General features: G+C 37.0%; 1 protein-coding gene across 2 annotated transcripts in view; it reads left to right on the top strand.

The window, feature by feature from the left end:
• Positions 1-12,549, top strand: part of HAPLN1 (hyaluronan and proteoglycan link protein 1) — a 110,710-nt gene that overhangs the window by 42,715 nt on the left and 55,446 nt on the right. Inside the window, exon 1 of one of the 2 annotated variants that reach the window (XM_034441238.3) lies at positions 5,637-6,196. The exons of the other annotated variant lie outside the window; for it this stretch is intronic. The gene's annotated coding sequence lies outside the window, so the exon portion shown is untranslated. Of the gene's footprint in view, positions 1-5,636; positions 6,197-12,549 lie in introns of those variants that run through there. 2 annotated transcript variants of the gene reach the window in all.

Below are 12,549 nucleotides of genomic sequence, written 5' to 3'. Positions count from 1 at the left end.
TTTTGTGGCGAGAGGTGCAAAAAGACATGGAGACATGGAAAAAACTGCAGCTTTCTTTACTTGGAAGAATAGCAGCAGTAAAGATGAATATTTTGCCAAGATTTCTATTTCTGTTTCAAATGATTCCGGTGCTTAAAAGTGATAAACAACTGAAAGAGTGGCAAAGAGGACTGAATAAGTTTGTCTGGAATGAGAAAAAACCGAGAGTGAAATTGAAAATTATGCAAGATGTTCCAGAAAGGGGAGGTCTTAAACTTCCAAACCTACAGTTATATTATGAAGCAGCAGCTTTGACTCAAGCAAGTGACTGGTTTGGAAGGAAAAAGACTGGAATATTGAATATAGAAAGTTTTGATCTTGAATTTGGATGGCATGCTTATTTATTTTATGATAATAAAGTGGATAAAGTATTTAAAAGCCATATACTTAGAGACTCTTTGATGAGAGTTTGGAAGAAGCACCGACTCAAATGGGATTACAAAATACCGTTATGGCTGGATCTTGGTCATACTATGTGGAATACAAATATAATGTCACTCGGGGGGTTTTTATATAAAGAGATTCTTTTTACAGATGCGGGCAGATGGCAGTTGAAGACATTACAGACACTGTTGGATGAAGGAATTAATTTAACTTGGTTACAATATAATCAACTACAATTGAGATGGAAAGAGGACCAAAAAACTGGTATTATGTTGCATGAGGAAGAATTGGTCAGACATATAAAAGAGAAAGGTCCAATGCATATTAAAAGGCTTTATAATGTTTTGTTAGAAAGGGATTCAGAAACTGAATTGGTTAAAGATTGTATGATTAAGTGGGCACAAAATTTTGAAGAACCAGTGATGTTAGAAACATGGGAAAAGATATGGGTTCAGAATGTTAAATTTACACAATCGCAGAATTTGAGGGAAAATTTTTATAAGATGTTTTACAGATGGCATTTAGATCCCAAGAAATTATCCTGTATGTATCCTAATGTTCAGCCAAAATGTTGGAGATGTGATTGTTTAGATGCTACATATTATCATGTTTGGTGGAATTGTAAGAAAGTTAAGGCTTTTTGGATTAAAATATGGTGGGTTATGCAGAATGTTTTGAAGAGAAAAATTCCATTTTCCCCACAATTGTTCTTATTGGGTATAGTAAAGGGTTTTACACTGGATGAAATTAAGTTGATATTGTACATGATCACAGCAGCGAGGTTATTGATAGGTAAATATTGGAAAAATGAGTCTTTACCCACTATTGAAGAATGGACTTTGAAGATGGCCAGTTTTGCGGAGATGGCGAAGATTTCAGCATTTTTAAAAGATCGCCCACAAGAGACTTATGAATGGGAATGGAAAAAGTGGATAGATTATGTGCAGAACAAATATCAAGTTAGGAAATACCAAATAGCTTTTCATTGAAAGTATTATATAAAAATAGAAATGTATGAATACTGTGAGGGGGGGGGAATTTTTTTTTTTTTTCTAAGGGGGTTTGAGGGGTTCAAGTTTTGTAAAAAGGGGACTTTGATGGGATTATACTTCATGGAAGTCAGGGGGGGAGGGTTAGGGGGGTTTGAGGGGGGTTAGGGTGGGGAGCGGGGGGTGGGATGGGGGGGGAAATGTGGTGAAAATGTAATTGTAAAACTTTTGCAATAAAAAAAAAAAAAAAAAAAAAGAACCTGCTGGATTTCATCCCTGGTCCTACTCCACCATAATAGGAATGAGGGAATGCTCAGTTTTACTGTCACAGAGTGGAAGGCACAAAACAACATTGCTCATGGGGCATAATCTTGGAATACTGGATAAAGGCCTGTGAGGTACAAGTAATGGTCCCTTGAAGGACGTCAATAGTAGAGGTAGAAATCAAAGCCAGCCTGAATTATGATGAGGAAAAGAGAAAGAGAATGTCAACATTTTACATGAACACTCTTCAACTACTAATCTAGAATACACACCTATTTTTTTTTATTGAAAAGTTTTATAAGAAATACAAACATTTTCTCCCCCCACCCTTTCCCCCTCCCCTCCTTCCCCACCCCCACCCCCCTCCCTAGACTTCCCAGAACAAGCACAGGGTATAGCATTCACAAACATAAAGCTAAAATATGCTAACAAATTATTGCATTCATGTTCTCCTTAAATCTTTAACTCCTTATAACTCAAAAACTATAAACATAGACTACTTAAAAATATTTCATTCATAAGCTATATGAATCTTCTTGTTCGGATACTTTTTTTGCATATAGTCAATCCATCTTCTCCATTCTGATATGTATCTTTCATTCGAATGATCTTTAAGATATGATGAAATTTTTGCCATCTCTGCCAGATGCACAACTTTTAAAGTCCATTCCTCAATGGTAGGTGGATCTTCCTTCTTCCAGTACTGTGCCACCAGTAATCTGGCAGCTGTTATTAAATTCAAAACCAACTTAGTCTCTATTACAGTACAATCCGTGACTATTCCCAACAAAAAAAAACTGTGGCGTAAATTAAAATATTTTGAATAATCCACCATATTTTTATCCAAAAAGCCTTAATTTTTTTACATGTCCACATATATGAAAATATGTAGCATCTTCACATTCACATCGCCAACACTTGGGTTGTAAATTTGGATACATACAAGCTAATTTTTTTGGGTCTAGATGCCATCTATAAAACATTTTGTAAAAGTTCTCTCTTAAATTTTGAGCTTGTGTGAATCTTACATTTCTGACCCATATCTTTTCCAATGTATCCAACATTATTGGTTCACCTATATTTTGTGCCCATTTTATCATACAATCCTTGACTAACTCTGTTTCCAAATCTATTTCCACTAATACATTATACAACCTTTTAATATGCATTTGACCTTTATCTCTTATTTGCTTTATCAAATTTTCATCCTGCTGCAAAATACCAATTTTTTGATCCTCTCTCCATCTGGCCTGCAGCTGACCATATTGAAACCAAGTCTTAATAATTCCTTCTTCTCTTAATTGCTCCATAGATTTTAATTGTAATCTAACTCCTTCCTTATAAAGGAGTTCATTATATGTAAACTTATCTTGCTTTTGCTCCAAATTTATATTCTCTATCGCGTGTCTGGGTACTGTCCATATTGGTAACTTATCCTTTAGTTTATATTTATACTTTTTCCAGACACGCAGTAGAGCATTTCTTAATATGTGACTTCTAAAAGTCTTATCTACTTTCTTGTCATACAATAGATAAGCATGCCAGCCGTAGACCAGACCATATCCTTCAATATTCAGTATCTTTTCCTCCGTTAAATTTATCCAATCTGTAATTGCTGTGAGGGTAGCAGCTTCGTAATACAGTCTTAAATTGGGCATTTTAAGACCACCTCTTTCTCAGGTGTCTTGCATTATCTTTTGATTAACTCATGGTTTCTTCCCTGCCCACACAAACTTGTTTATGCCCTTCTGCCATTCCTTCAAATTTTCATCTTTTTTAAGTATAGGTATCATTTGAAAAAGAAATAAAAATCTTGGTAAGATATTCATTTTTACAGCGGCTATCCTACCTAGCAAAGACAGTTGCAATTTCTTCCAATTTTCCATCTCTTTCTATATTTTTTGCCATAACGGTTCATAATTATATTGATATAATTTTGTATTTGCAGTCATAATATAAACCCCTAAATATTTAACCTTCTTAACTATTTCAAATCCTGTTAACCTTTCTATCTCTTCTTTCTGGCTTCTGTCCATGTTTTTAGCTATTATCTTTGTTTTAGCTGTATTTATTTTAAAACCAGATATTTGTCCATATGAGCGGATTATATCCATCAAGGCTGTAATCGATTGTACTGGTTGGGCTAAGGTAACCACCAGATCATCCGCAAATGCTCATAACTTATATTCAAACTGTCTAATTTTAATTCCCTTTATTATATCAATCTCACATATTTTATTTAATAAAATTTCCAGTGTCAAAATAAACAATAACGGAGACAAGGGACAATCTTGCCTTGTTTCTTTTTCTATATTAAAATTATCTGTTAAACCACCATTAATTATTATTTGCGCTGTTTGTTTTTGATATATTGCCTTAATAGATTGTATAAAATGTTCTTCAAGTTGCATCCTTTCTATTAATTTTAATAAAAATTGCCAATTCAATCTATCAAAAGCTTTTTCAGCATCCAAAAAAACTAGCACTGAGGGGACCTGGTTGTTCCTTCCCAAATACTCTAATAAATTAACAATTTGCCTTACATTACTTTTCATTTGTCTTCCATTTATAAAACCAATTTGATCATGATGAATCATTTGCTGCATAACTGTCATTAATCTGTTTGCTAAAATTTTAGCAAAAATCTTATAGTCTGTATTTAAAAGTGAAATCGGTCTGTAATTTTTAGGATCTGTATAGTCTTGCACTTCTTTTGGGATCAGCGAAATAAATGCTGTCTTCCAAGTTGGAGGTACCTCTCCTCCCTGTTGTATATTATTAAATAATTCCTTCAGTGGTTCCACCATTTCCTCCTGTAAACTTTTATAATAGATAGCTGTCAAACCATCCGTTCCAGGAGCTTTACCCACTTTCAACTGCTTGATTGCAAACATAATTTCCTCGGAAGTTATCAATTGATTTAAGCTATCTCTCTGCTCTTTAATACACACCTATTTTTTTCTGCATATAACAGCCCATGTTTCAAATACAGGCATAAATTTAAAAAAATAGGGATTGTATCTATACCATACTGTGAAAATTCATACTTTGAAAATAACAAAGGTTTGGGTAAAAGACTCAACGGTCATGACCAGTGGCTGCCTGATTACTGATGCCCTTGGGATTCCAGCCACATATGGAAAACCAAAAGTTATCTATCTATGACCTATTAAAAATACATAAGTGAGTTTTGTATTTAATACAACTGCTAGGGTTTCTCCAGACAACCCTCTTTAAGTTAAGGAAAAATAGGTCCTGAAAACGATTGTCTAGAGGATAGAAAGAGTACTATGTACATATTATTAAAATATTCTTTTAATTTAAGCAGAGTATCAAAATCCTACCCCTCAATACATATTCCAAAGCAAATAATTTTGCTAGGGATGGTTAAAAATGCATGTGTTGTTTTTTTTCTTGCAAGCATCTTGTGAATGATTAAAGTCCCCCAAAAAGTCATCTTTCTCTTGCTCTTCATAAATCAGCCCGTCTTTCACATACAGGTATGAACTGAATATCAGGAAATCTGTCTGTTCCTTTTCAGGTCTTGAACCATATTGCTCGTAGAGAACAGCGCTCTAGATAAAAGATGCAGAAAAATATTTCTGCTAGGAATTTAAACAGTGAAAAACAAGTGCCTATGTAGTTAACTAGGTTATCATGAAAATTATAGTAATATTGCCATTATTTCCTTGAATTCTGCACAGAAATTGAAAATGGGGTACATGAAACACAAGAGATAGGACATCCCTGGGGAATATAACACATTCAGCTTTCCAACAACGTACAGAAAAATCAAGACTGCGAAGGCAAAAAGAACAGTGACGGTGGGATGGGATGCTGTTGAGAATTGCTGGGAAAGTGAGCCGCCGTTCCATGAAAGCGTCTTCTCTCCCTATTGACTTGCCTTCCCCTGCGCTCCTTCCAGCAAGACCATCCCAACCGAAGCAGGAAAGGGTGGCCATGGGGGGGGGGGGCGGCCAAGGCCCAGCAACTCGTGCAGGAGAAGTTCACGTTCTTGAAGATGCTGGCCAGGCGCCCTGCTGAGCTCCCTTTGCCAACTTGTCCTCGGAGGCACAGCTGAGGTGGGCGGGCGGTGGCCTCAAAGGTTGGGCCAGGAGGACAGGGCACCTGGCAAGACCCTTAGGGACGCCCCCGTCCAGCAGCAGCAGCCGGGGCGGCTGAAGGAACAAGAGGACGCTGTGCGAGAGAACGGGGAGGGTGGGGGGAAGCCAGCAAAGCGAGCGAGGCGTTGGGCGTGTGCGAGCGCGGTGTTTGGCTTTCTAATTTTCCACCCCTTCATTCCTGGGGTTTGAAGCGGCGCTCGCATCGAGCAGCAACAGCATTCTTGGAAACGTCCTTCGCGTCTGACGTTGGTCCTGGGTCGACTGAAAGAAGTCTCTCTTTCGTTCTTCTCTCGGGATCGGGACTTTCGGCTCTGGCTGGCGCGGGCCACAAGAAGCGAGAGCGCAAAGAGTAGAGTTTTTGGAAGCTGCACCGCTTTGCTTTGAAGCTGTGGAAAGGTAAAAAAAAAAAAAAAATCCTGGAAAAGTATAAGTCCGGGATCGGGGTGAGATAGCATCCGGCTATTCTGGACTAACTCTAACCTTCAGGCTCTACTGTCTCTCCCACTTGTTCGCTGGTAACCTGTGGAACTCATGGGGAGCGGGGCTTCCAAACTTTTCTGCTGACAACTCTTCTGCCTTTCCAAAGCTATAGCTTTTTGCCTTTGCTATCATACCATCTCTCTGCAGAGAGGTTTCATCTTTCAATCCCCCTCCCCCTCCCCCGAATATGCATCCAAAGGAATGACTTGAGGTCAGGTTGGACTGGGTTTCCCATCATCCAGAGCCAGCGTGATCCACTTATTGGCAAAATGAAATGATGGGAGTTGAGTTTGGCTGGAGGAAAGCTTTCATTATTTATTTATCATAATTTATGTAGTGTCAGCATCGACAGCTCTCTGTTTTTTTGCATTTGCTTACAGTTATAGTAATCCCAGTTGGTATAATAATAGTAACCAAAATAATACTTCTTGGAAGTCTTCTAAAATAAAGGAAACGTAAGACATGTAAGATGTCCAATCCTTAGTGTTTTCCAACTTGACATCATCCAATTGTGTTGGATAACTCCCATCATCCCATCATCTCTAGCTGATTTAGACCATGTTTATTGAGCAGGGCAGGAATAACAGTTCCTGGAAGGTAGCCAATGGGAAATTAAAGATATCCCAAGTATGGTGGTTTTGGGAAAAGAACACAAAAGAGAGAGAAGGGAAGGAGCAGAGATCACACTTCAAGGAACTTCAGAATTTCACACAAGCATCTCGTGAATGATTAAAGTCCCCCCAAAAGTCATCTTGCTCTTGCTCTTCATAAATCAGCCCCTCTTTCACATACAGGTATGAACTGAATATCAGGGAATCTGTCTGTTCCTTTTCAGGTCTTGAACCATATTGCTCATAGAGAACAGCACTCTAGAAAAAAGATGCAGCTGGTGACATGATCTTGAATGATGAACCTCTAAGGAAGGATAGAAATTGTGGAAATCCAGGAAATAATAATTTTGCATTCAAAAGGGTGGCTGGTTTTGCATTGTGGGTGGTGTTTCGCAGAGCAAAAAACTGCAGGAGCAACTATTGCAACATTGGTCACCATTGCTGACTGTTGGCCACCATCACTGGACTGATGGGATTCTAGCAACATATGGAGAGAATGAGGTTGCCTGCTGAAGATTATGTTCTTGAATTCAAAATTTAAATTGGGAAAAAGGTACACAAAATATAGACATGGTTACTAAGAACTGTACATTTAACACGATTTTAAGAGAAACCATGTAGAAATCAAGGCAGTGAAGTTAGGGCAAAAGTTTTCCAGGTTGGCTGGAAAATCTGGGATTTACAAACCTAAGAGGGGTAGAGAGCACCAATTTTGAGATCTAAATCCTCCATTTAAATGATAACATTTTAAAAGTGCTTAGTTTGGGTTTAGCTATTTTCTAAATGCTTTCGATTATTCATAGTGTATTTGGCATATAGGTCTAAAAATGAACAAAATGGTGTTATTATAGTCAGCCAGGGCAAATGTATGGAGGAAGAAGCAGACAGTGGCATTCGCGCAATATCTGAAATATCATCTAGCATCTGAAGGGCTCTCTCTCCTTAGGTCAGTTTAGGCATGTGTTAATTTTCTAATTCTGATTCTAAAAAATAATAACAATGAACAGAAAAGTTACTGTGAAGATGAAGAATTCAGAGAATGATGTTATGAATGATAAGTCATCTACATTTATATATATATAAGTATGTTAATAAATAACCTACATCTGTTAATAAATAAGCAATCATGAATATGAATGCAGATAAACAAAGATAATTCCAAGAAATACAAAACTTCTAGAAAAAGAGCTTCCTTTCCAGTATTATTAAATTTGTCATGGTTGTGAATCATCTCTTAGTGTATTGTACTATTTTTCCCACTGCATTAATTTGGATAAATATTGAAAAGAAAACAGCAGTTAAATGTACTAGAGCAAACTGACATTAGTGGGCTATTATTTTTTTATATAGAAAGTGTGTGAAAGATATTTTTAAAAAAGTGGAGTGTATTCCCAAAATTCTTTTCCTATGGGAGGCTACTATTTTTTGATGCAAAAGTTGTCAGATTGGCTGGACTTGGGACCAAGAAAGACTGTGATTGTGCATTTAGTTGGTGAACCTGTGGAAAATCTGACCAACAGGGAATGTGACTTCTGCAGAGAAGGATAGGTTAACCTTTTTCACTGCAAAATAGCTGAGCAATTCTAAGGAAACCAGTTTGTTGTTGGTTCATAAAGTCATGAAGTAAAATATCTCCTGGGTAAGGAACCAAAGGTTTTAAAATATAAACATTCTCTGATGAGAGTGAACAGTGGAGTTTTGTCTTTAAAGAAATCAAGGATGTTTGACAAATTCTTAGGAAAGACTAAGAAAAAGCCATTCATTTCTCTGGAGTTATACAGCTGGAGAGAAAACTTGAATAAGTTTGAAATAAGGGAGGTTGGTTGAAATAATATCATAAAGAAATGTTGGGAAATCATCCTATAGGAATTTCCATGGTTGATCTACTATGAAAACAAAAAGAAAGGTATTGTAAGCACATCTAATTTTTGGGGAAAAGGAGCTACTATATTTGCATACCTCTCTATATACCTCTCTATCTCTTTGAAATTTTTGTTATATGATTAACACAAATTAAAAATAATCAGTTCACATCAGTGGTGGGTTGCCCCCGGTTCTCACCAGTTCTATAGAACCAGTAGTAAAACCAGCAGGAGGCTCTGCCCACTGACCCCGATGTTATGAGAATGCTTCTGCGCATGTGCAGAAGAGCGCGCGTGCATGTGAGCTTTGCTCACGCACGCACATGGCCCCATTGCGAACCGATAGTAAAGGTAAGTAGAACCCACCCCTGGTTCACATCTATTTTTCCTGTTACAGAGAGTAAATAATAAAGAAACTTCCAGTGGGTAAAGTTATAAGTGGAAGGGGTGGGAGCAGGAAGAGAACAGTATGGGTCAGTGGTTGGAGCAGGAAGAGAACAGTTGTGAGAGAAATGCCTGATTCCAAAGAAAGGAAAAGATTGATCCCTAAACTACCCCAGAGATCTTATGGTTCCCTAGCCATTAAACTGCATACCATATCACAACTCTGTTGGGGAATGGCATCCCCTTCCTATTCAAGTTAACCTATCATGACTTGGTGAAATACAATAAGAACTCAGGAGGAGGAGGAGGAAAATTGTAGTTACTGAGTAAGAATAGGTAAACACAGATAGAAAGAAGCAGAAAATAATCCACTAAAGGCAAAAAGAACACTATATTTTCCCCAGATAAAATCCTTACAACAGGAAAAGGAGAATTTTGGGCTGTCGCATGCTAAAAATTCAATTGGGATCATCTGTGATTGGAATCCATGATCATGATAAGGTGGGAGGCCACCCATTATAGTGAATATATCATTACCAATATGTGAGGGGAAAATGGGTTGTGGTAGGACTCTTAGTAGTCAGCTATTAGAAGATAACTTTATGCCCTAATACCAAAGGTTGGGGTTCCATGTATTTATAGTGATCACAGTACCAGAGTCTATGAATTCTGTATGGTTGGATGGAGATGAAATAATCTTCCAGAAAAAGTACGAAAGTGGATATGAATAATGCAAATTCTGAATTAAATCTGGCTTTCCATTGACATCAGTTCAATGTTAATATTGGTTAACAAATTTTAATAAAACAGATTTTACATTGTTAAAATTAATGTTCAACAGTAGTACTACTCAAGTAGTTCAACATTTATTGATTTCTGTTTCATTACAGAAAATACTGCTTAAATCCAAGGTATTCGACTTTGAGATTGGGCAGGCTTTAGTTAACCAGATTTCATCATTGTTTGAAAACTTTCCAATAAATTCTATTTTGATGAAGAACCTAATGTGTACAGTATTTGAATTAAGAGATTAAACAGGACAATCAGTTTAAATTAAATGAAAAAAGAACTTAATTAACTAACTTTTACTTATTTATACTATTCGATGTTTAAAGCTTTATCATTAATTTTTCTGTTTTTTCTATGTTACTATGGGAATAATGATAATCAATTAAAAATAACTATGTAAAATAGTGCATTAACAGTAATATTCTTCTTTTTATATATTTATATTTAACTTACATATGAGTAAGTTATATATGTTTAACATAACCTTCTGTTTTATTAGAGAGAAAATTCTAAACATTGTTTATAATCAGATTACAACTCATGAGGAAAAATAATATGTCTGGTTGGATATATTACTTGCTTTGTTACTAAAATGAAAAGCAAAATGCTCCAAAGCACTGGGAATGATTTTATTTTATAATATTGTAGACTTGGAAACTGAAAATCTTATCAACTTTATCAGTTTGCCAAGGTGTTTAATTCCATTATTCCCAATAGATTATCTTGTTATTTCTAAAGAATTATTAGACATTCTGGCTCCAGATTTAGAAGTTCAAGTGTTGCCTTGTACTTGAAAAGACAGCTTGTAATATGTAGGTAACAAAATGTTCTTTGGGGTAAAAAAAAAAAAATCTGAATATATTTGAGATTTTAATCAATGGTGTTTAAGCAGGATTAGAGGAAACAGCTGGCTAAACAAACATTGAGCTGAGTGGATGCAATGGTATAAATTAATAATGCTGGTCTTTATTTATGGCATGAATGGGAGGTTTTGTGGAAATAAAATATATTAACCATGGTCATCATGTGCCATCTAGTGGATATAAAAGTATTTTACTACCATCTAATATACAGTGTTTACTAATAGTAAGGCAAGATTTCCCTCCCAAATATCTGTGAAAGAGCTAACATCTTCCATTCTTATTGTTGATGGGAGTGAATAACCCAGAGAGGCAAATGGCTGCGTACATCGTTGCTGAAAAACATGAATGCCTTTGAAGATTATCTGTAGTTTGCATAGATTACTTTGTAAAGGTTGTTCTCCTGGTGAATCAATTGCTTTGATAAAAGGAGTACAATTTTTTATATATATAATTATGTTTAATCAGTAGATATTCATTTAGTTATTGGTTTTGTCTGGAGGCTTCTTATATTTACTCACATACATGCATGCATGCATATACTGTATTTTTAGGACTAAAAGATGCTCCGGACTATAAGACGCACATTAGCTTTAGAGGAGGAAAATAAGAAAAAAAAATTCTGCCTCTGCCTCTGCGGCCCATTTGCCGCTGCTGCAGCCCGTTCACTGTGGCCCATTTGCCTCTGCCTGTTCACCGTGACCTGTTCACTGCCACCATGGCCCATTTGCCGCCGTCCATTTGCCACAGTCTGTTTTCTGCCACCAGTTCGCTGTGGCCCGTTTGTAGCTGGCATGGCCTGTTTGCCACTGGCGCAGCCAGTTCACTGCTGGTGCGACCCATTTTCCGCCACCATGGCCCATTCACTAGCGATCAGTGGCAGCAGCAATCCCTGCCGCCTAGAACAGCTGATCAGCACTGCACCAATCCCCCCCCACCGCAATATTTGCTGTATAAGATGCACAGACATTTCCACCCACTTTTTGGGGGGGAGTGTGTCCTATAGTCTGAAAAATATAGTACATATACAGATCTGTCTCAAGAACAGATCTATTGGTTAGGGTGAATTTTAATGATTGGTTTGAACTGGAAATGATAATCCAAAGTAATAACATGGAAATGTTGTATGTCTATGGAGATTTTCAGTCATCCAGGTCATGGTTGTCCCAAAGGTGCCTTTGGGACATGGAGATGCTAAATTTTGCACAGTTTTCCTCTCTTTATTTTCTGTCTACTCTGTCAGAGTTGTAAGTGTTAGGTATTATGTTTATTTAAGGGTCATCTTCCCATTAGGTCAGCACTTTGGATTTTTCAGCTAGCTCTTTTTTCATTCTTTAGCTCCTCTTGTTTTTGATTCTTCTCCAAAGCAAATGCCACCCATCTCACTGTTATAGCAACTCTGAGTGGTTTACATATACAGTCATACCTTAAGTACTCATCATTAATTGGTTCTGGAAGGCACAATGACTACAAAAAATGATGCGTACCAAACCGATTTTTCTCATAAAAAATAATGTAGTGAGTCACAAGGCAGCCGACATTGACAAGTTATAGCTTGTGCATTGAGTACCAAACAAACAATGAGTACCAGGACAAAAGTTTCCCATCAAAATGCGATGAGTACCAAATTTGATGAGTTTCAAAACAGTTCTCTACCCCAATACAGCACACCTGAAGCCAGGCAGCAGAGCCAAGTTTTCAGGTTCTTCCAGAAGGCCAGGAGTGTGGGAACAGACCTCACCTCCAACAGGAGAATATTCAAG

The sequence above is a fragment of the Pantherophis guttatus genome, chromosome 2 (assembly GCF_059756535.1).
Source record: "Pantherophis guttatus breed Tessera chromosome 2, ASM5975653v1, whole genome shotgun sequence".
NCBI lineage: Eukaryota > Metazoa > Chordata > Lepidosauria > Squamata > Colubridae > Pantherophis > Pantherophis guttatus.
The sequence above is the reverse complement of the archived record's forward strand: the minus strand, read 5'-3'. Positions and strand labels throughout refer to the sequence as shown.